The following is a 20,827-nucleotide window of genomic DNA, read 5'->3' on the forward strand; positions in this document are numbered from 1 at the left end:
TTTCTTCTGAGGGATTCCTGCCTGCAGTAGTAGATATAGTGGTCATCTGAGTTAAATTCACCCATTCCAGTCCATTTCAGTTCGCTGATTCCTAGAATGTAGACATTCACTCTTGCCATCTCCTGTTTGACCACTTCCAATTTGCCTTGATTCGTGGACCTGACATTCCAGGTTCCTATGCAATATTGCTCTTTACAGCATCGGACCTTGCTTCTATCACCAGTTACATCCACAGCTGGGTATTGTTTTTGCTTTGGCTCCATCCCTTCATTCTTTCTGGAGTTATTTCTCCACTATTCTCCGGTAGCATATTGGGCACCTACTGACCTGGGGAGTTTCTCTTTCAGTATCCTATCATTTTGCCTTTTCATACTGTTCATGGGGTTCTCAAGACAAGAATACTGAAGTGGTTTGCCATTCCCTCCTCCAGTGGGCCACATTCTGTCAAATCTCTCCACCATGACCCGCCCGTCTTGGGTTGCCCCACGGGCATGGCTTAGTTTCATTGAGTTAGACAAGGCTGTAGTCCTAGTGTGATTAGATTGACTAGTTTTCTGTGAGTATGGTTTCAGTGTGTTTGCCCTCTGATGCCCTCTTGCAACACCTACCGTCTTACTTGGGTTTCTCTTACCTTGGGCGTGGGGTATCTCTTCACGGCTGCTCCAGCAAAGCACAGCCATTGCTTCTTACCTTGGACGAGGGGTATCTCCTCACCGCCACCCTTCCTGACCTTCAATGTGGGATAGCTCCTCTAGGCCCTCCTGTGCCCACGCAATATGGCACATGGAACACAGCATCTTATTTTGTTCCTTCTAAAATCCCACTGAACGATAGTCAGGAGGCTTTTTTCCCTCAAAAAAAAAAAAAAATATATATATATATATATATAAAACACATATTATAAAATTGCCTAGAACTAAACACATACACTGCTGCAGTCCATGGGGTCCATGGGGTTGCAAAGAGTCGGACATAACTGAGCGATTGAACTGAACTAATGGAAACACACACACAAGGAGGACATAGTGACCCACTCCAGCATTCTTGCCTGGAGAATCCTAATGAACAGGGGAACCTGGTGGGCGACAGTCCATGGGGTCACAAAGAGTCAGACACGACTGAGCGACTAAGCACAGCACACAGCACAGCAAACACACACACACACACACACACAAGTACATGTAAAACTGATGAAATCCGAATAAGATCAGTGGATTATGTCAATTTCCTGATTCTGATATTATATTAGGCAAGATATTTTAATTAGGAAAGCTCAGTGAAGGATATATGGAATTTCTCAGAAGTCTTCTTTTATTTCTCAAATTGACATATAATTTGATGCACAACATTGAATTATTTTTTATAATTACACATAAATCTAGAATTATCTCAAAATAATAAATCTAATCAAAAAAATAAACCTGCAAAATTAGGAAGAAAAAGAATGGGTAACATCAGTAAAATTTTGGAAGCAGTCAAGTAGATAGATATGAGATAACTGTCTCTGCTGACTCCTGAAACCAATTCCAAGACAGCAGTAGGAAAGTTGAGAAGCAACCTTATTTAACCACAGAATCTTCAAAAGGTTTGGGAACTGGTAACAAAAAGCCCCCTGGTAATGCAGCCCCTTGAAGAGGGAGTGAAGGCTAATGAAAGCAGGATCTGATAGACTTTTGTAGAAGCAGTTAGGTCCCTAGAACCCCTCCCTCTTTGCTGCCCCCCTTCCCCATTCTTCCTCCTACACACTGCCAGAGACTGTTCTGGAGAGAGTAAGGCAAAAAACCTCTGTACTGGGGACTCTGGTAGCAGACGAGTGAGGTAAACAGAGAAGCAAAGTCAATGAATGGATACGACCAATGAAAACCCCTCTACCATTTTTACCTTCTTGACTCCTTGACCCTTGACAGCCAAGAATTTACTCTCCAGGCTGGAAACTAAAAGAATAATTTGAGTGGAATCTGACTAGCCCAAGAGAAAACACATGGAGATATTGAATATGGAAGTATACCAATCACGATTCAGTCCGGAAATCAGAGCCACTGTAAGTATTAAGGGACCAAGGATTTTTTTCTTAGGAATTAGAGTTTGCACAAATATGGGAGGAGCTGGGGAAATGCAAGTCTGGAGGAGGGGAATCAGAAGATCAGGGAAAATGCTGTGGTAGAATAAAATAGTAATTACCAAAGACATCCACAGCCTACCCCCTGCCCCTTCCCCAGAACATGTTCCCTTACATGGCAATAGAAACTTTGTAGGTGTGATTAATCTAGGGATTCTGAGTTGGGAGATTATCCTGGATTATCCAGATGGGCCCAGTATTATCACAGAAATCCTTATAAGAGGGAGGCAGGAGGATCAAAATGAGAAAAAGGAGATTTGAAGACAGACCAGAAGTTGTAGTGATGGGTTTTGAAGATGAAGGAGTCAGGAGCCAAGGAATGTATTAATAGTTGGCCTCTAGAAGCTGAAAAAGGCAAGGAAATGGATTTCTCCCCTGAAGCCTTCAGAAGAAACACCTTAATTTTAGAATTCTGACTCTAGAATTATGAGAATAAATTTTTGTTTTTTTAAACCAGTATTTTTGATATAATTTGTTACAGCAGACATAGACAAGAAATACACTCACAACATCTTGAAGCAAGGGTGTAGATGAAACTTATAGGAAATTTTGAGAAAGAGTATATGTTTGATCATCCAAGTGGAATGGTGCATGTATGACCCATGGCAGGTCTGTAGAAGCTATGGCCTCTATGAGCACTGTGGTCAAGAGCTTGATGGATTAAGGTTACTCTCAGTTAGCAGGTTCAGTAGGCAAGAGGAGAGACTGGAGACCATGCATTATACCTATATGTCATTGTTTCTGATCACTGTGACATCTGAGAGTAACAGCTTCTATTTCATCTCCACTTTCCCAATCTTACCCAAGTTTGCCTCTTTGCTCAAGCTAATCACACAGGAAAAGGGGATCTGGAAAAGGTAATTCCCAATCTTAAATAGGAGCAGTAATGCCAACATGACAAAATACAGTCAAGCTCTGAGATTTCCTTAAAAAGGGCTCAGATAGCTCAACCCTCAGCAAAGCTCAAAGTCAACAAGCCCCACCCCTATGCTCAGAGCTCTCAATCACAATTTTAGTTTCTCACTTTCCTGGTGGCTCAGACGGTAAAGAATCTGCCTACAATCCACGGTTTGAATATTCCCTGGAGAAGTGAATGGCAACTCACTACAGTATTCTTGCCTGGAGAATTCCATGGACAGAGGAGTCTGGTGGGCTACAGTCCATAGGGTTCCAAAGAATCAGACATGACTGAGCAGCTAAAAATTTCACTTTCTTTTTATATATAAGCAAACAATCTAAGATTATCAAACTGGGAAATGACAGAATGATCTCTGTTCATTTCCAAGGCAAACCATTCATTATCACAGTAATCTAAGTCTATACCCCAACCAGTAAAGCTGAAGAAGCTGAAATTGAATGGTTCCATAAAGACCTGTAAGACCTTCTAGAACTAACAGCAAAAAAAAATATCCTTTTCATCATACGGGACTGGAATGCAAAAGTAAGAAGTCAAGAGATACCTGGAGTAACAGGCAAATTTGGCCTTAGAGTATAAAATGAAGCAGGGTCAAGACTTACAGAGTTTTCTGAAGAGAATGCACTGGTCAAAGCAGCCTCTTCCAACAACACAAGAGAAGACTCTACACATGGATATCACCAGATGCTTAATACTGAAATCAGATTGATTATATTCTTTGCAGCCAAAGATGGAGAAGCTCTATACAGTCAGCAAAAATAAGACTGGGAGCTGACTGTGGCCCAGATCAAAAACTCCTTATTGCCAAATTCAGACTTAAATTGAAGAAAGTAGGGAAAACCACTAGATCATTCAGGTATGACCTAAATCAAATCCCTTATGATTGATTATACTGTGTAAGTAACAAAGAGATTCAAGGGATTAGATCTGATAGAATGCCTGAAGAACTATGGACAGAGATTTGTGACATTGCACAGGAGGCAGTGATCAAGACCATCCCCAAGAAAAAGAACTACAAAAAAGCAAAATGGCTGTCTGAGGAGGCCTTACAAATAGCTGTGAAAAGAAGAGAAGCCAAAAGCAAAGGAGAAAAGGAAAAATATACCCATTTGAATATAAAGTTCCAAAGAATAGCAAGGAGAGATACAAAAGCCTTCCTCAGCAATCAATGCAAAGAAATAGAGGAAAACAATAGAATGGGAAAGACTAGAGATCTCTTCAAAAAAATTAAAGATAGCATTTTGCATTTCATGCAAAGATGGGCTCAATAAAGGACAGAAATGGTAGGGACCTAACAGAAGCAGAAGATATTAAGAAGAGATGGCAAGAATACACAGAAGAACTGTACAAAAAAGAGCTTCACCACCCAGGTAATCACGATGGTGTGATCACTCACCTAGAGCCAGACATCCTGGAATGAGAAGTCAAGTGGGCCTTAGAAAGCATCACTACGAACAAAGCTAGTGGAGGTGATGAAATTCCAGTGGTCCTATTTCAAATCCTAAAAGATTATGCTTGAAAGGCTGCACTCCATATGCCAGCAAATTTGGAAAACTCAGCTGTGGCCACAGGACTGGAAAAGGTCAGTTTTCATTCCAATCCCAAAGAAAGGCAATGCCAAAGAATGCTCAAACTACCGCACAATTGCACTCATCTCACACGCTAGTAAAGTAATGCTCAAAATTCTCCAAGCCAGGCTTCAACAGTACATGAACCATGAACTTCCAGATGTTCAAGCTGGATTTAGTAAAGGCCGAGGATCCAGAGAGCTAATTGCCGATATCTGTTGGATCACAGAAGAAGCAAAAGGGATCCAGAAAACCATATACTTCTGCTTTATTGACAATGCTAAAGCCTTCCACAACAAACTGTGGAAAATTCTTCAAGAGATGGGACTACCAGACCACGTTAACCGCCTCCTGAGAAACCTGTATGCATGTGAAGATGCAACAGTTAGAACTGGACATGGACAACAGACTGGTTCCATATTGAGAAAGGAGTACATCAAGGCTGTATATTGTCACCCTGCTTATTTAACTTCTATGCAGAGTACATCAAGAGAAATACCAGGCTGGAGGAAGCACAAGCTGGAATCAAGATTGCCGGGAGAAATATCAATAACCTCAGATATGCAGATGACACCACCCTTATGGCAGAAAGTGAAGAGGAACTAAAGAGCCTCTTGATGAAAGTGAAAGAGGAGAGTGAAAAAGTTGGCTTAAAACTCAACATTCAAAAAGCAAAGATCATGGCATTTCGTCCCATCACTTAATTGCAAATAGATGGGGAAACAATGGAAACAGTGACAGACTTTATTTTTGGGGGGCTCCAAAATCACTGCAGATGGTGACTGCAGCCATGAAATTAAGACACTTGCTCCTTGGAAGAAAAGCTGTGACCAACCTAGATAGAATATTAAAAAACAGACTTTACTTTGCCGACAAAGGTCTGTCTAATCAAAGCTATGGTTTTTCCAGTAGTTGTGTAAGGAATTGGACTATAAAGAAACCTGAGCATCAAAGAATTGATACTTTTGTGCTCTGGTGTTGGAGAAGACTCTTGATAGTCCCTTGGACTGCAAGTAGATCTAATTAGTCAATCTTCAAGGAAATCAGTCCTGAATATTCATTCAAAGGACTGATGCTGAAGCTGGAACTCCAATACCTTGGCCACCTGATTCAAAGAACTGATTCATTGGAAAAGACCCTGATGCTGGGAAAGATTGAAGGCAGGAGGAGAAGGGGATGACAGAGGATGCGATGGCTGGATGGCATCGCTGACTTGATGGCCATGAGTTTGAGCAAGATCTGGGAAGTTGGTGATGGACAGGGAGGCCTGGCAGTACTGCAGTCCGTGGGGTCGAAAAGAGTTGGACACGACTGAGCAACTGAACTGAACTGAATGTGCTCTACCAAGAAGTAAACCAAGAAAGGGAAATACACTTTGACCAGTAAAAAGAAGGAATCAAATTGGCACCACTATCAGGTCACATAATTATCATTTGTTTTTAGTGGTTGGAATAATTAGAACTAGTCTCGTGGCAAGCTTGATGATTATAATACAATATTGTTGTCTATACTCACTAAAAAAAAATTAAACAAAGAAATAGTGCTATCATGAATCTCCGATAAATGTCTTTGGTACATATATGTAGGCCCACAGACATGGCCAAACTATCGATGTATGCATGCATGCATGCTAAGTCGCTTCAGCAGTGTCTGACTCTTTGTGACTTCATAGACAGCAGGCCACCAGGCCCCTATTCACAGGAGTCTCTAGGCAAGAATACTGGAGTGGGTTGCCATTTCTTTCTCCACAAACTATTGATAGTGGCATAAAAATAGATAAAGCTAATCCATGATAATAAAAGCCTAAGTAGTAACTGCCTGTCTAGATGTGTGGGTAATGACTAAGAGGGAGCAAAAGATGAAATTCTGGGGTATTGGTGATCTTTTCTATCTTAACTGGGTGATAGTTACATGGTATATAAAGATTTGTCATCTGGAACTTAAAATGTGTACACTTTACAATTGTCAAAGTAAAATAATAAAAATATCTAAAAATGAATTTTAAAAAGAAAGAAAGAAAGGAGTCCAGGTCAGAAGATAAACCCCATTCATGGAATGAGCATACAGACAACAACAGGATGTCAACTGTGCAAAAGACTCTAAGAGCATGCAATCCACTGGGGACATTTGAAGCCACCAGGAGTGTCTCGAAAAAAACTGGAGTTGACAGATTACTTGATGTGATTAAGTTTGTAAAATCTCATGTTGAGAAACTGTTGGAAGTCATGGTGAAAATTTGTAATAGGTATCAAGAAAATTAAGCAAATTTTAAAGAGCAATTCTTAATTTCAGGGTAAAAATATAAAGATATAATCATAGTGGACTACATGGTTGGTGTCCTTAGCCAACTTTTAACTACCAGCATTTGCACACAGCAGACTGGAAGTGTTGAGGAACTAACGATCCTTGGGAACAGCCCTCCACAGACCTCTGACAGGAGTTACTTTATCAACAGCCCAGCTTCCTCACCCTCCAGGTGGGATGCCGTGAATGGTGTGTTCCACACCATTTCCCAGTATGTCCCTCCCTGGGGCTGAAGTTCCTATTACCCACAGTGGTGACCACTTGACAACACACACTTTATGACTGTCTCTACTTCCTCTGATCACTTTCCTGCTTCCCTTTTGGTGCTTCCTGTGCCTCTCAAATAATCTTTTACTGGAATCCTTGCCCCCAGGGTCTGCTCTGGGAAACCCAAGATACTACAAATTTCAGGGAATAAAACTTGCAGGTATACTAATGTTAACACAATATATATTTAGCCAAAATTTATAGTATAATTATATGAGGAGAATAGGGGAGAAGAAGAGGGCATGGTAATATAAGAGAGTTAAATCCTCACCTAACGTATTAGAAGGTCAATAGATTGCTTCTAATTGATGAATCAAAAGAGAGCAATATTCACATATTATTTAAGAGCATGGAAATCTATAAATGCCAGAAGGAACAACTTAAAGAGTCAAAAGTGGGTGTTTTTTGGAAGAGGGAGTCAGGAGACTAGAGAGGTTGAGACAAGAAATTGCCATATTTTGATACATAAACCCTTTATTATCATTTGACTTTTAATAGTACTATTATTTTAATAGCAATACTACTAGCATGTACTATTTTGATATCATTTAGTTGTGAGAAAAAAAAAGAAGGGATGGGAGGAAAAAAGAGAGAAGAGAAATGGAGTTCAAAAATGAGAAGGATAAAGGAGGCTGGCTCTCTTAGAAACATCAAAGTGTTTTATGACTGAAGCTGCCTTTCCCCAGCTGGACAGTTACTCCTTAACCCCAGGGCTTATGTTAAATCCAAAGTCAGGCAAATATATTTTAGAGAACCATGAAGTCATAAAACATGTCTATTGCAGGAAATATTTTAGACAAATACATCTGCTATTACTCACTCAAGTTACAAATGACCCCATTAATGTATGTATGTTTCTCATTCTCTTCTCCACGCTTTTTTGTCTGCAGCTCCTGGAGCCTAAAAAGTATCTCTGGCTCATGAAGCTTTGTTTTTTCCCCATCCCGTCAAAGGCATTTTTATTCCTTTTCTAAATAAATGCCCAAAATGAGGGGACAGACCTAAGTCCTTGTTGGTTTGGAGGGCAGAGGATACACAGATGATGGAGGCAGAGTCTTTGTTTTTATGGAAATTATGTCCCATGGGGGAGGCTGAATAAATGAGCAAATGAAAAAACAAGATACTTACTGATTATGATGTATGCTATAAAAGAAAATAACAGAGAGATGTGATTGAGAATAAGTGCAGAAAAGACTCACTTAGACCAGGTGCTGAGCAAGCTTTCTTTGAGAATGGTGAATGCCTAAAGACGGAGAAGGCAATGGCACCCCACTCCAGTACTCTTGCCTGGAAAATCCCATGGACGGAGGAGCCTGGTAGGCTGCAGTCCATGGGGTTGCTAAGAGTCAGACATGACTGAGCGACTTCCCTTTCACTTTTCACTTTCATGCATTGGAGAAGGAAATGGCAACCCACTCCAGTGTTCTTGCCTGGAGGATCCCAGGGACGGGGGAGCCTGGTGGGCTGCCGTCTATGGGGTCTCACAGAGTCGGACACGACTGAAGTGACTTAGTAGCAGCAGCAGCAGCAGCAATGCCTAAAGAAGAACATTCCAAAGGTCCACCAGAGAGCCAGGGTTAGAACAGGCCTTTCAACAAGTATAAGGTCTCCACCACCTCAGAGGAGCAGTGGTTAGGGAAGGAAACCTAGGTGAGTGGAGTGGAAAGCAGCTTGGGATGAAAGACAGGGACAAGGCTAACCCACTTTACAGTTTCACTGAGGGCTGATTGCTAAGCAGCTCCTGATTGTAACAGCAACAAGATGCATTTCCTTAATAGTCACTTAGAAGTATAAACTACTACCTTTGAGTTGATCTTTTCATTTTTATATTACACTTGAAAGGAAAGGCAATAAAAAGCAGCTTTTTCCCAACAACCACAAAATACCCAGGAAAGAAGGAGAATGGCCACCTATTTGTGTATAAATCCCTTAGGTATTTCACATGCAATCCAGTGTGTACCCTGACTACTAGAGAAACTGAATAACAGATAAAATCTTCCAAGTTAATTACACTTCTCACACAAAAATTCAATTAAAATACTTTCTTCTCAATTATTTTATCTCTGAAATGGGAGTAATGACCCTGTTCTCCCCGTCCCCCCCCACAAAGTATTAAAATTAAGGGACCTATAATTAAATTTTCTATCTGCCTCAAATCAAGGTCTTATGTGATGTGAAAGGAAAGTATTACTGTAGACATTTTTCACAGTAACTTTATTGTCAGCTAGCTAGTTTATAGCCTGGGCATTCATGCATAATTTTATATCTCAACATATTGTTCATTTTTCATAATTTTAAATCACAGACAAGGAGGTGCCAGTGAGCCGAAGTGAAGACACAAAAAGCAATACTATTTGGAAAAATTACCCATGTTTTTCTGGAGTCAACTACTGGAAATTGATGAGTAACCATAAATTTTCAGTCTAAACAATTAATCTGAAAGAGACAAAACTATAACTAAAAATGAGGTTATGAATCTAAATTTCTAAGGTAATTTTAGAGGCATTTGAATTGTACGAAACCCTCAATCAGTGTCTGAGACAAACTTTTCTAAGTTTTGTTATTTGCCATTTGTTAGGGCCCAAGAATGGAGAAGGCAATGGCACCCCACTCCAGTACTCTTGCCTGGAAAATCCCATGGATGGAGAAGCCTGGTAGGCTGCAGTCCATGGGGTCGCTAAGAGTCGGACACGACTGAGCGACTTCACTTTCACTTTTCACTTTCATGCATTGGAGAAGGAAATGCAGCCCACTCCAGTGTTCTTGCCTGGAGAACCCCAGGGACGGGAGAGCCTGGTGGGCTGCCATCTATGGGGTGGCACAGAGTCGGACATGACTGAAGCAACTTAGCAGCAGCAAGGCCCAAAAAAATTCCATGAATAGAGGAACCAGATGGGCTATACAGTCCATGGGGTCGCAAAGAGTCAACCACAACTGAGCCACCAAGCATGCATGTGCGTGCACACACACACACACACACACACACACACACACACCAGCAGTGCTTTTAAGATCCCTCTGGGTCTATTACAAGTGATAGATTTTCCTCAGTCATTTCCTCACTTACTCTACAAACACCTATTAAACCCCTACTCTGGATTTGCACCAGGAAATCGGGATATGGTGAACCACAGGACAGAATGATGGTACTCACACTGTAGTGAGGAAGACAGGAAACAAGTGTAAACTATGGAGACAGTGATGTAGGAGGTAATGTGATAGAATGACTGGAAAATGGGGTGCAGCCTTAGACTGGGTAGTCAGAAGGGCCTCTCAGAAGTGACATTTGATCTGAGACACTGAATGATGAGAAAAAAACTTACGAAAGGGTAGTGAAGTATTGCAGGCAGAGCTAGGTGCAAGAAATCCCAGTCTCTAAAATCATTGTTTTTACATGTTCCATAACAATATGTAGTTTGTGGTGTGTGTGTGTGTTTGTTTATGTATTAAATGTCTGAAAGGCTTTTCTTTAAAATATTAATAGTTGTTTTTTTTGGTAGAGAACTTTTATTCTCTTCTTCACATTGCTTATAATTTCTAACTATCTACAATTCACATTAATTACTTATGTAATAAAAAGCAACTATTTTGGAAAGTTTCATTTTTCTACTTAAAAACAATAAAATGTAAATTTAGAGAGAAAATGACCATTTTATCAATTTAATAAACTTTACTTTGACTTTTAAAATTCAAAATCTGGGATAATTCTGGCCACAATGAACTGAACTTTCCTTTGCTATTATACGTGAAACTAAATGACTGGAAATAATCCAAAGACAGTGATTAGTCCAATGTAGAGCTAAAACTAATAGCCTGTTTCAAGCTGCTCTTTTCTAAGCTTTTCTTCCAAACACCATTTGCTATTGCTGCTGTGCTTAGTCGCTCAATCGTGTCCGACTCTTTGAGACCCCATGGACTGTAGCTCACCAGGTTCCTCTGTCCATGGACTACTTCCTCTGTCCAGGCAAGAATACTGGAGTGGGTCCCCTCCCTCCAGGGGATCATCCCAGCCCAGGGATTAAACCTAGGGCTCCTACTTTGCAGGTTGATTCTTTACCGTCTGAACCACCAGGGAAGCCCAGGGAAGCTCTTTTCTAGGCTGTCCATTCAAACACCATTTGTAGTGACAACAAATGGTTGTCTACATGCCTTCCTTACAAAAAGCCCAGCCCAGCCTCTGTGCCAGGTTGTCACTTACACTTACGAACAATGCCACTGCCGTTTCTAAAGAATGTTCTTTTAGCTCAACCTTTTACCAGGTCCTGATTCCATCTTTGCCCCAGTTAGGGAACTGGCCAGAAGTTTTGCTGTGCTTAGTAAATATATCATGTTGAGAACAGCTAAGATGTCATATACATCTTATTATAGAAGCTAGAATCTATAATCATAGACACATATAACTCTGGGAAATAAACAATTCCAGTTTCAGTGACCAGATACAGTAGTGACAGGGCTCTGGAGTGGCCACATAGGGGGGCAGGTGGTAGCAGCAGTGAGGTGGTAGCAGCATCCTTGAACAAACAAGGATGCTGGGAGCTGAGGTAAGATCATAGGAAGTCTTAAATTACTTCCATGGACAAGGATCTTAGTTAGGTAAGAGGCAGCACAAAGTGTCGGGTGTGATGTGATCAGGAAATGTATCATTTGCAGGCTCATTTGCATTTTGATCAACCTGGCGGTTCCCAGGTCACCACGAAAGGGCTGTTATGGCCCCTCCACACACTGGAAGGCTGGAAGGTGGCACCATTGGGCACAGACTGGTGATCCCCAAACCTGCCTTAGACTTATAGTAATCTGAGGTGTTCCTGAAAAGATGGGATTTCTGGACTCAACTCCCAGAGACCACAGTTTAGTGGGTCTGGGTTGGAGTTTCCAAGTCTATGTTCTTCCAAATCTCCTGCAGGTGACACAACTGGGTTTGGGAGACTGAGCTTTAAGCGCAAAGCTGGCAGGCCCTCAGTTAGCAATGTAAGTTTGAGATGCATCTTGAGGTAAAACTTCGCAGGAGTGGAACAGCAACCAGCGCCCTAAGTTGCTGCTCTCTTACTGTGTAAGACAGTTTTCTAGCACAAAGCATCTTTTTCATATGAACTGGAAAAGGGCTTGGCATAAGGAACACTTGACATTTCCAGCCTGGATAATCATCAGAATCACTTGAGAAGTGCTGTTGATTTCGTTACTGGTATTGTTCTGAAATGGGTATTATTGTTTTAACACAGTCTCAGGCCCCACCCCATAGTCTGATGCAGTTTGTCTGGGATGAAGTTCACAAATCTGCACTGTAACCACCTGAGAGAGTGGCTTAGGAACCACTGTTCTAGACTAGCAGTCCTGAAACTTTAGCGTGTCTACCTCACTGCTGCTGCTGCTAAGTCACTTCAGTCGTGTCCGACTCTGTGTGATCCCACAGACGGCAGCCACCAGGCTCCCCCGTCCCTGGGATTCTCCAGGCAAGAACACTGGCGTGGGTTGCCATTTCCTTCTCCAATGCATGAAAGTGAAAAGTGAAAGTGAAGTCGCTCAGTCGTGTCCGACTCTTAGCAACCTCATGGACTGCAGCCTACCAGGCTCCTCCATCCATGGGATTTTCCAGGCAAAGTACTGGAGTGGGGTGCCATTGCCTTCTCCGGTCTACCTCACTGGCCCTAATCAAATAAGCAACACTAAAGATTCTGGCCCCACCTCCAAAGATTCTGATTCAGTAGATAGGATCCAGAAATTTCTATTTTTGACAAACAATTATCTGGCAGAGAATCCAAATACCACCTTTTCAGAAACCCTGATTCTGAACAACTACCCTTCCAATCTCCTCTGCCTCACCCAGCCAGGCTAACAGTGATCTGTACTTTGCAGAAATCTGTCATTCAAAAGCAGAGAAGTAAAAGACTTCACATTATTCACATTATTCTTTAGACACCTACACACAGCAGATATCTCATTGCTTTCCACAGGCTCCAGGCAGGCTTGTCATGCATAACAAACACAGGGGCCAGCTTTATAGGCCACCAGCCACAAGGATAGGCCTATGCTGGGTAAGGCTGCTGTCCAGGGCAGTTGCCTGTGGAGTGAGCTGAAAGGGAAAGAGCAGTTAATAAATGGAAAGGAAGGCTGAAGCAAGGCCACCTTGTCAGGTAGCACTTTTAGAGCAACATGAGACAATAGACAGGATATGAAGATTAAGCTGAGGATTTGCGAACAGGACAAGGCAGGACACAAAATATAAGCTGGGATAAAGAGCTATAGTTGTGAACTGGATGCGAACATAGCAAGCCTGCGAGGCATTCAGTGTGCTGATGTGAGGGCTAAGTGACATGCCAGCAGAGCAGCCTGAGTAAAAGAAGCTGTATGGAAACATGAACTCGATTAGACACTGCTGGGGTCTATGAGTTCAGCAGCTGTGCTTTCCCAGCAAACGGGACTTTCAAGAGTCATGACTTGAATCCTGCACCCATGGCTACTGGGTCAGAGGGAAGCCCTTGGCCAGCAAGCCTAGTTATCTGAGGACAGACATATCAGAACATAAGGTGGAAGTTCTGACTCTTTGCTGACATGGTAATATTCACAGGAAGAAAAAGATCAGAGACCGTAATAGCTTTGAGAAGCTATTTTCCATTATATTTTAGCCAACAACTCTGGTACATATTGGCAGCTCTTAAGAGTTTGGATGTCATGAGTCTTCTTTCTGGGAGAAACACTGACTCTGTTTAAATCTAACTCCTCCTTCTCCACACTTACACCCAGTTAGCTAAATGTGATTGAAACAAAACCCACAGCCATATTGACTAGTCCTGCTGTAACTTCATGACTCAGACCTGAAGGGGCCTTTTGTGTGCCCAGAGACAATGCTCTGCTTCCCTAGTCTTTCCACTCTTGCCACCTGGTCTTCCCTCTTCAAACCTTTAGGGCACCCCCAACCCATCCCCGGTCTCAGCCACAGGCTTCACTTCTATTTCATGGAAAAACAGAAGGTGTGAAATACTCCCATCACCAGTCTCCTTATTCCCTACATAGGTGTTTCCTCCTTGTTACCGCAGATGAACTGTTCTCTCCTAATTAACCATTCCTCCCCCACTTATATTCTGTACCCCGTCTCCTTGGGTTCTGATGGAAATCACTCCAGCAGTCATCCCTTCTTTCTCCTACAGGGCCAACTTTCCCTTCTCTACTGGCTCTTTCCCATAAGTAGACACACATATTTTGCCAGGCCCAATCATGCTCTCCTCCTTCTAATATACTCCTCATCTGACTTTGAGAGCACCTTGCACTCCTGGTTTTCCTCTGGCCTCACTAGCTATTCCTTCTTACTCATCTTTGCTGCTTCTTGCCCTCTTCCAATCTCAGGCCCCATGCTTGGAATAATTCCCTTCTCTGTCCACATTATCAGTCTCAGAATTATCAATATCATCTATGAGTTGACACCTCCCTAATTTCTATCTCTAGGCCAGTTTTCTCCCCTAAACTCAAAAATTAATACCCAACAGCACACTTGACATCTCTGTGTGGATGTCTAATGGTCATTTCTGATATTACAAGTCCAAACTGAACTCTTTCTCTTCCCCTCAGCTTCACTTCCCCCAGTCTTCCTTTCTCAGGAAGACACATATGTCCCTTCTAGCATCTCAGACTTGAAATCCTAGCGTCATCTTCAAGGCCTCTCCTTTGTTTATTCCTCACATCCATTCAATCACAAATCCTCCCAACTCTCTTTCTTCAAAAGAGATCCAGAGTCTGGGCACCCCTTGCCACCTCTACTGTGCTTCACCAGCCCAAGCCACCTCGTTCTTCATCTGGATTAAGAAGGAGCTTCCCAACTGTGGTCCCTGCTTTTGCCATCACCATTCCTGACTTGATTCTCAGCCCTGTATCCTAGACACTCCTCAACATGTGCCTTCCCATCTCCCATGAGAGAAAGCAAAAGTGCTTATGATGGCCTTCAAGGTTCTACACAACTTCACCTCTATCACCCCTCTGTTGCTTCTTACCACCTACCTCCTGCCAGCCTCACCTTCCTCCTTCTGGCCCTTCTGTTTACCAGTCACACCTCTGCTTAGGGCTCTGGACTCGCTAGCCTGTCTGCTCAGATCTCTGTGTGGCTCCCTCCTTGTCTCCTTCAGGCCTTTATTCCAGTGGCATCTTCTCAAACAGACTTTCCCTGACAGCCCCGTTTACAACTGCAGCCCCTCCATCTTCTGTATCCTCTCCTGTTTCATTTTCCTCCTTAGCGCTTATTACTATCTAAGGTGTTCTATGTTTAAATTAATAGTACTGTTTTCTGTACTGTTTGCCACTCATGTAAGTTCCATGGGGCAAAAATACTTATGTGTTTTGTTCACTCCTGTCCATGTTCTAAATTGTGCCTAAAAAAGTGCCTGACAGGCTTAGTGCAGAACTATTATTTTCTGAAATGAATATAGCAGTTGAACATTGAGATTTCAGTCTCTTAAAGAGATGGCCCTCCAAGGTGTAATAACTCATGAGACTCATGTAATAGCTCAAGGAAGGAAGGTCAGAAAGGAAATAAGCCAGAAAAAAAGGAAAAATCAAATGAAAACTTTTTCTCTGCAGTCTTTGTGTTTTTCTGAAAATCAAATACTTTTATAGTGTGATTTTATTTTTAGAATAGTGACTAAAGGTATTTCAATATTTATGTATTACTACCTGTCCTTCATTCTCCCCAAATGGTCTATAAAACTCTGGAAATCGCTAGAGTTTATTTTAAAAATTCACAGCTCTTGATTAGAATTCTTGTACATTTGGGAAAAACGTTACAGTCTCACTTTGAAATGCAAAATCAACCTTGCATTTCTGACTCCTGGGGCATTCACAAAGGCAGAAAAAATAATTCTATGCCTCCTTCCCATGTGGGCTTCTTTGTTGTTCTGTTTATACAATGTCTTGGCCATGACCTTGCTCTCTTAGCCTAGCTTGAGGTATAAGAGTAGTGTGGGCACTGTTTAGAAATGTGTTTATTCTTGTAGACTAAGAAACAAAGAACTCACTAGCCTCCTTACACAAAAGCATCTGGATAAGAGAGGAAGAAAGAGCCAGTCTGAAGTATAACTTCCTTGGACTTTGAGATCCAAAACAGAAGTGCCAATAAGTATTTCTATGTTGAAAAGTAAAATAATATTTACCAGAATTCAGAATAGTTTTCAGAGAAGACAATGGCACCCCACTCCAGTACTCTTGCCTGGAAAATCCCATGGACAGAGAAGCCTGGTAGGCTGCAGTCCATGGGGTCGCTAAGAGTTGGGCACGACTGAGCGACTTCCCTTTCACTTTTCACTTTGATGCATTGGAGAAGGAAATGGCAACCCACTCCAGTATTCTTGCCTGGAGAATCCCAGGGACAGAGGAGCCTAGTGGGCTGCTGTCTGTGGGGTTGCACAGAGTCGGACACGACTGAAGCGACTTAGCAGAATAGTTTTATCTATTTTTAGGTTTGTTTGCATATGTTCATCACCCATGTAAATCAAATCTACATTTCCATTTAACCACTAGGATGGGGCCGGGCAGTGGCAGTGAGAATTTGAATGAAAGGAGAGTCTAGGAAACAAGTTATCTATCTAATTGCATAGTTACAGGTAACTCTTATTTACTATTAACTTCTAAGTAAGATTATTGATAGGTTTCTACATGCTATAATCTAGAATTTATAACAAACTATAAACTATAAATCATTTCCTTTCTTCCTTACCTTCTTTATTTTTATATTGGTAGGTAGCATTACTAAATAGTTATAATCCAATATTGGGATATCTAGCACTTTCTTCCTTTCCTTTTTTCCCCCTTCTTCAGCAAGTGGCTTTTCATTCACACATTCATCTTCCATCCTAGGGACAAGTTCTTCTCTAAGAGTTAATAGCTGGGTGGGGCAGGGGGTGGGGGTGGGGAACCATTTTCCTCAGTAAGGAATATATCATTTGTAGGTATGAGCATTTTATTCATAAGTTTCCCAGACTTCAGCAGGAGATTTACTCCTGATATCCTTAGAACAGAATTTTTAATATGTAATTTCTTTATAAGTATGTAATTCTATAAAACAGTCAATGAAACCACAGTGAACAGTATCTTAAGTGATTTGCTGAACTGAACTTAAAAGAGTTTATGAGGATTGTCATGGTAATAAGACAAAGTGGTATAGAAAATAGTTTTGAGTGATGAAGGGAAGTGTGGTGGTTGTTGTTTTTAAAGTGTTGGTCTGTAAAATTGTCTCTATATCACTATCTGTGTCCATAAAATAAGTCAATTAAGGGATTACATAATTATTGCCAAATTACCTACTTTGAATGTCAAATGAATGCAGCAACTTCAGTTCATTTTTTAATAATGTTGGTTATTTGTTGGGCTAAATTAACAAGTTCTTTTGCTTTTAAATAAATAAAACAAATAAAGTCAAATCAAATGATATTAAAAATTGCTGTGAGAATGAGAAAAGCATATTTAAGAATTTTAAGACTCATATGGGTGATTCTTAAGTTAGAAAAAAATGCCTTTAGATTGTGTGACTTGTTCGATTCATTCCTAGATTAAAACCCATACCTTACTGTAATGCACAGCATTACCTGAGAGGAAAACAACAAAAAGGAACATTTACTTAGAGCAGCATTTGGGAATATGTCAACACCACATTTAGCACTTTTACTCTTCTGCCACTTAAGTACTGATAAGCTACCATCATGAAAACAAACAGCCCAGAGATAAAACCATATAAAAATTGCTTTCTCACTGCACACTAATCTTTGGAGCCCAGGTCTACAGAAACCTCTGAGCAGCACTGAAATTACTATTTGTCTCTATTATGAAGTGCCTTTATCTCCCAGTTTTCTCCATCTTGGTAGGTAACACCTTCATGATTCAGTTTTTCGAGCCACAGTTGTAGCTGGCCCATGTTACTCCCTCTCCCTCATTTTTCACCACCAGCAAGTCCTTTGTTTGTACACAGTACGCATGCTTTAGAGCCATGCATTTCTTTCTGTCTCTCCCGCCCTTACCTGGCCCCATTTTTGACTCTTCTTGTACAGAGTGCAGCAATCTTGCTTGTTCTTCTCCAATCCATTCTCCAATAAATCAAGAGAAATAATATTTTAAAACATAAGTCAGCTCATGTCACATCCATGCCTTGAAGGCTTCACATAGGAGCATACAGATAAAAATGGGGGCTTAAACATACATATTGACTTTTATTCCCTTCTGAAACCTCACTAAATCTATAGCAAAGTGATTTTTTCAAAAAGCCATAAACCTATAAGGATAGGGAAAAGAGAAAAGGAAATCCCAGTAATAAAATTTTGGAGGCTGAAAGCAATGGAAAGTGTAAGAACTGACTGCAGTTCTGAGAAAGATGCCTCCTGAGTGGCCCTCCTATGTGGGCCAAGACACACCTTCTTTACACTGCAGATTTCCAAATGGTTCCTAAAATGGTGACCCCAGGCACCTCAGGGAGTGGGATGAATGGGGGCATAAAACAGGGAACATAATTCAAAACTGTGTAAAAAGTCCCTCCCGGACTCTGCAACTGGGCGGCTGTTCTCTCTCCTGCCTGATCCTAGCAGGAGACCAGAAGTTTATCTACAGAAAAGATGAAATATGAGACTCCTGGACAGGGAGCATCCTGCTCCCTTGAGGGCAATGAAAGTAGTGAGAAGGCCTGTGTAGTTTATGCTTAGACATTCTAGACTACTTTCCCCCACCCTCACTCTCCACAAATTGATGGAAAAACTTACCGGAAAACCGTAAACAACAACAACTTACTGGAAAACTGGAAAACTGAATCTGGAAAAACTTCAACCAAAATGATGAACATCCAGGATTCTCCTACAAAAAAATCTCAGCCAGATCACCCTTGGAGTGATCTGCTTATAGTTAATAAGCTCCACCCACATGTTCACATAATCAGCTTTTAGGCCATCACTCTTCAGTGTGAGCAGACAATACAAGCTTACCATCTACTTAGTGAGAGACTCTAATAAGACAGACAGAGACAAATTTTTAAAGAGTAGGGCTGCAGGGAGACTATTTGTGAGAAACAGAGAACTACACAGAGAGAAAAAGAAAACTTACAAAAAAAACACAACACTAACAGCTCTAGAGATTTAAGAGAAAATGACGAGAAAGAAGGATAGAATGCTTTATTTTTTAAGGACACTCAAACAACAAAAAATGGGCTCTCGAAATGAAAAATAGGATAGGAGAAAAGTAAAACTGAATAGAAAATCTTGAAGATAAGATTGAGATTAACTCGCAATTTCTTCTAGAAAGATAAAAACACAAATAGATGCTAAATAGGAAAAAAATAAAATAAAAACGTTAGACAAACAGTCCAGGAGGCCTCACATTTCAATTACAGTACTTCTAAACAGAAAAGAAAAGGGAAAACTAACAGGAGGAAATAAACAATGAAATAATCAAGAAAATTTTCCAGGAAAAAAAGATATGAGTGCTCAGATTCAAAGGTCCCACAAAGTGACTGACATCATGTACAAAAACAGATTGATGCTGCTACCACTAAGCCGAGTCAGTCGTATCCGACTCTGTGCGACCCCATAGACGGCAGCCCACCAGGCTCCCCCATCCCTGGGATTCTCCAGGCAAGAACACTGGAGTGGGTTGCCATTTCCTTCTCCAACGCATGAAAGTGAAAAGTGAAAGTGAAGTCACTCAGTCGTGTCTGACTCGTAGTGACCCCATGGGCTGCAGCCTACCAGGTTCCTCCGTCCATGGGATTTTCCAGGCAAAAGTACTGGAGTGGGTTGCCATTGCCTTTTCTGAACATATCTATCTAAGAGGAAAAAAAAGTTTTTCCCCAAGGGAAGGGGAAACATAGGACAAAGAGAGAAGTAGAGACTGCTCTTTCTTCCAGTAGACCCACAGAGCCAGTTGAATTTCTAAAGCATGTGCATACAGTTTTAACCGGCCTTTTTGTTAAAGCCAGTAAATCTTTTTTTTTTTCCCCCTGAAATATACATCCTGAAGATTGCCCAGTTATGAAATTCTCACAAACAAACATATACTGTGTCTACTATCTAGATCAAGAAAGGACTTCCTTGGCTTCCTTTTCTGAAGGGCCACTCCCCACAATTATTGTTTATCTCATCATCCCACCTATTTACTTTTTAGCCCAAATCATGCTGATCTATCTATCTATTTAATATTTGGATGCTGACTTATCTGTTGGCTGTCTCTCCCTCTCATATGTAAACTCCACAAGTCAAGCTCTTTGTCTTTATCAATATTTACCCAATGCCGCTGTGTATGACATGTACAGTGCATAGACACATACCAATCTCTTAGTAAATGTTGTTAAATGAAGGAATAAATGAACACAAGGTTCTAAATATGACTAAATCTTAAACTAGAAAGGACCCCTTGTAGCTTGTGCCTAATTTCAAATTTAGTAGATGAGGAAACTAGGTATGAGAGGAATGAATACCATCGATGACTTGCTCAAGAGAACACACCCAGAGAGTGGCAGAGTGAGAACTTAGACACAGGCCTGTTGATTGTCAGGCCAGTGCTTTTCCATGACACGAGCCCTACTAAAGAGTGCCCACTCTCAGACAGATTAACTTGCAATTATTATAATATTCTGCAAGGTCTGCCAAGACAAAATGAAGTGCCCACACTCAGATTTTGATAAATTATAAAAACCTT

General features: G+C 41.2%; 1 protein-coding gene and 1 long non-coding RNA gene across 3 annotated transcripts in view; both read right to left on the reverse strand.

The window, feature by feature from the left end:
• KCNAB1 (potassium voltage-gated channel subfamily A regulatory beta subunit 1) overlaps positions 1 to 20,827 on the reverse strand; it is a 461,725-nt gene that overhangs the window by 325,292 nt on the left and 115,606 nt on the right. The gene's annotated exons all lie outside the window — the stretch shown is intronic.
• LOC123334371 lies at positions 13,059 to 19,762 on the reverse strand. Its single transcript, XR_006552111.2, has 2 exons — positions 18,169 to 19,762; positions 13,059 to 13,244 (listed from the first exon to the last, which is right to left on the reverse strand). It is a non-coding gene; the product is annotated as an uncharacterized LOC123334371 (long non-coding RNA).

The sequence above is a fragment of the Bubalus bubalis genome, chromosome 1 (assembly GCF_019923935.1).
Source record: "Bubalus bubalis isolate 160015118507 breed Murrah chromosome 1, NDDB_SH_1, whole genome shotgun sequence".
Classification (NCBI taxonomy): Eukaryota; Metazoa; Chordata; class Mammalia; order Artiodactyla; family Bovidae; genus Bubalus; species Bubalus bubalis.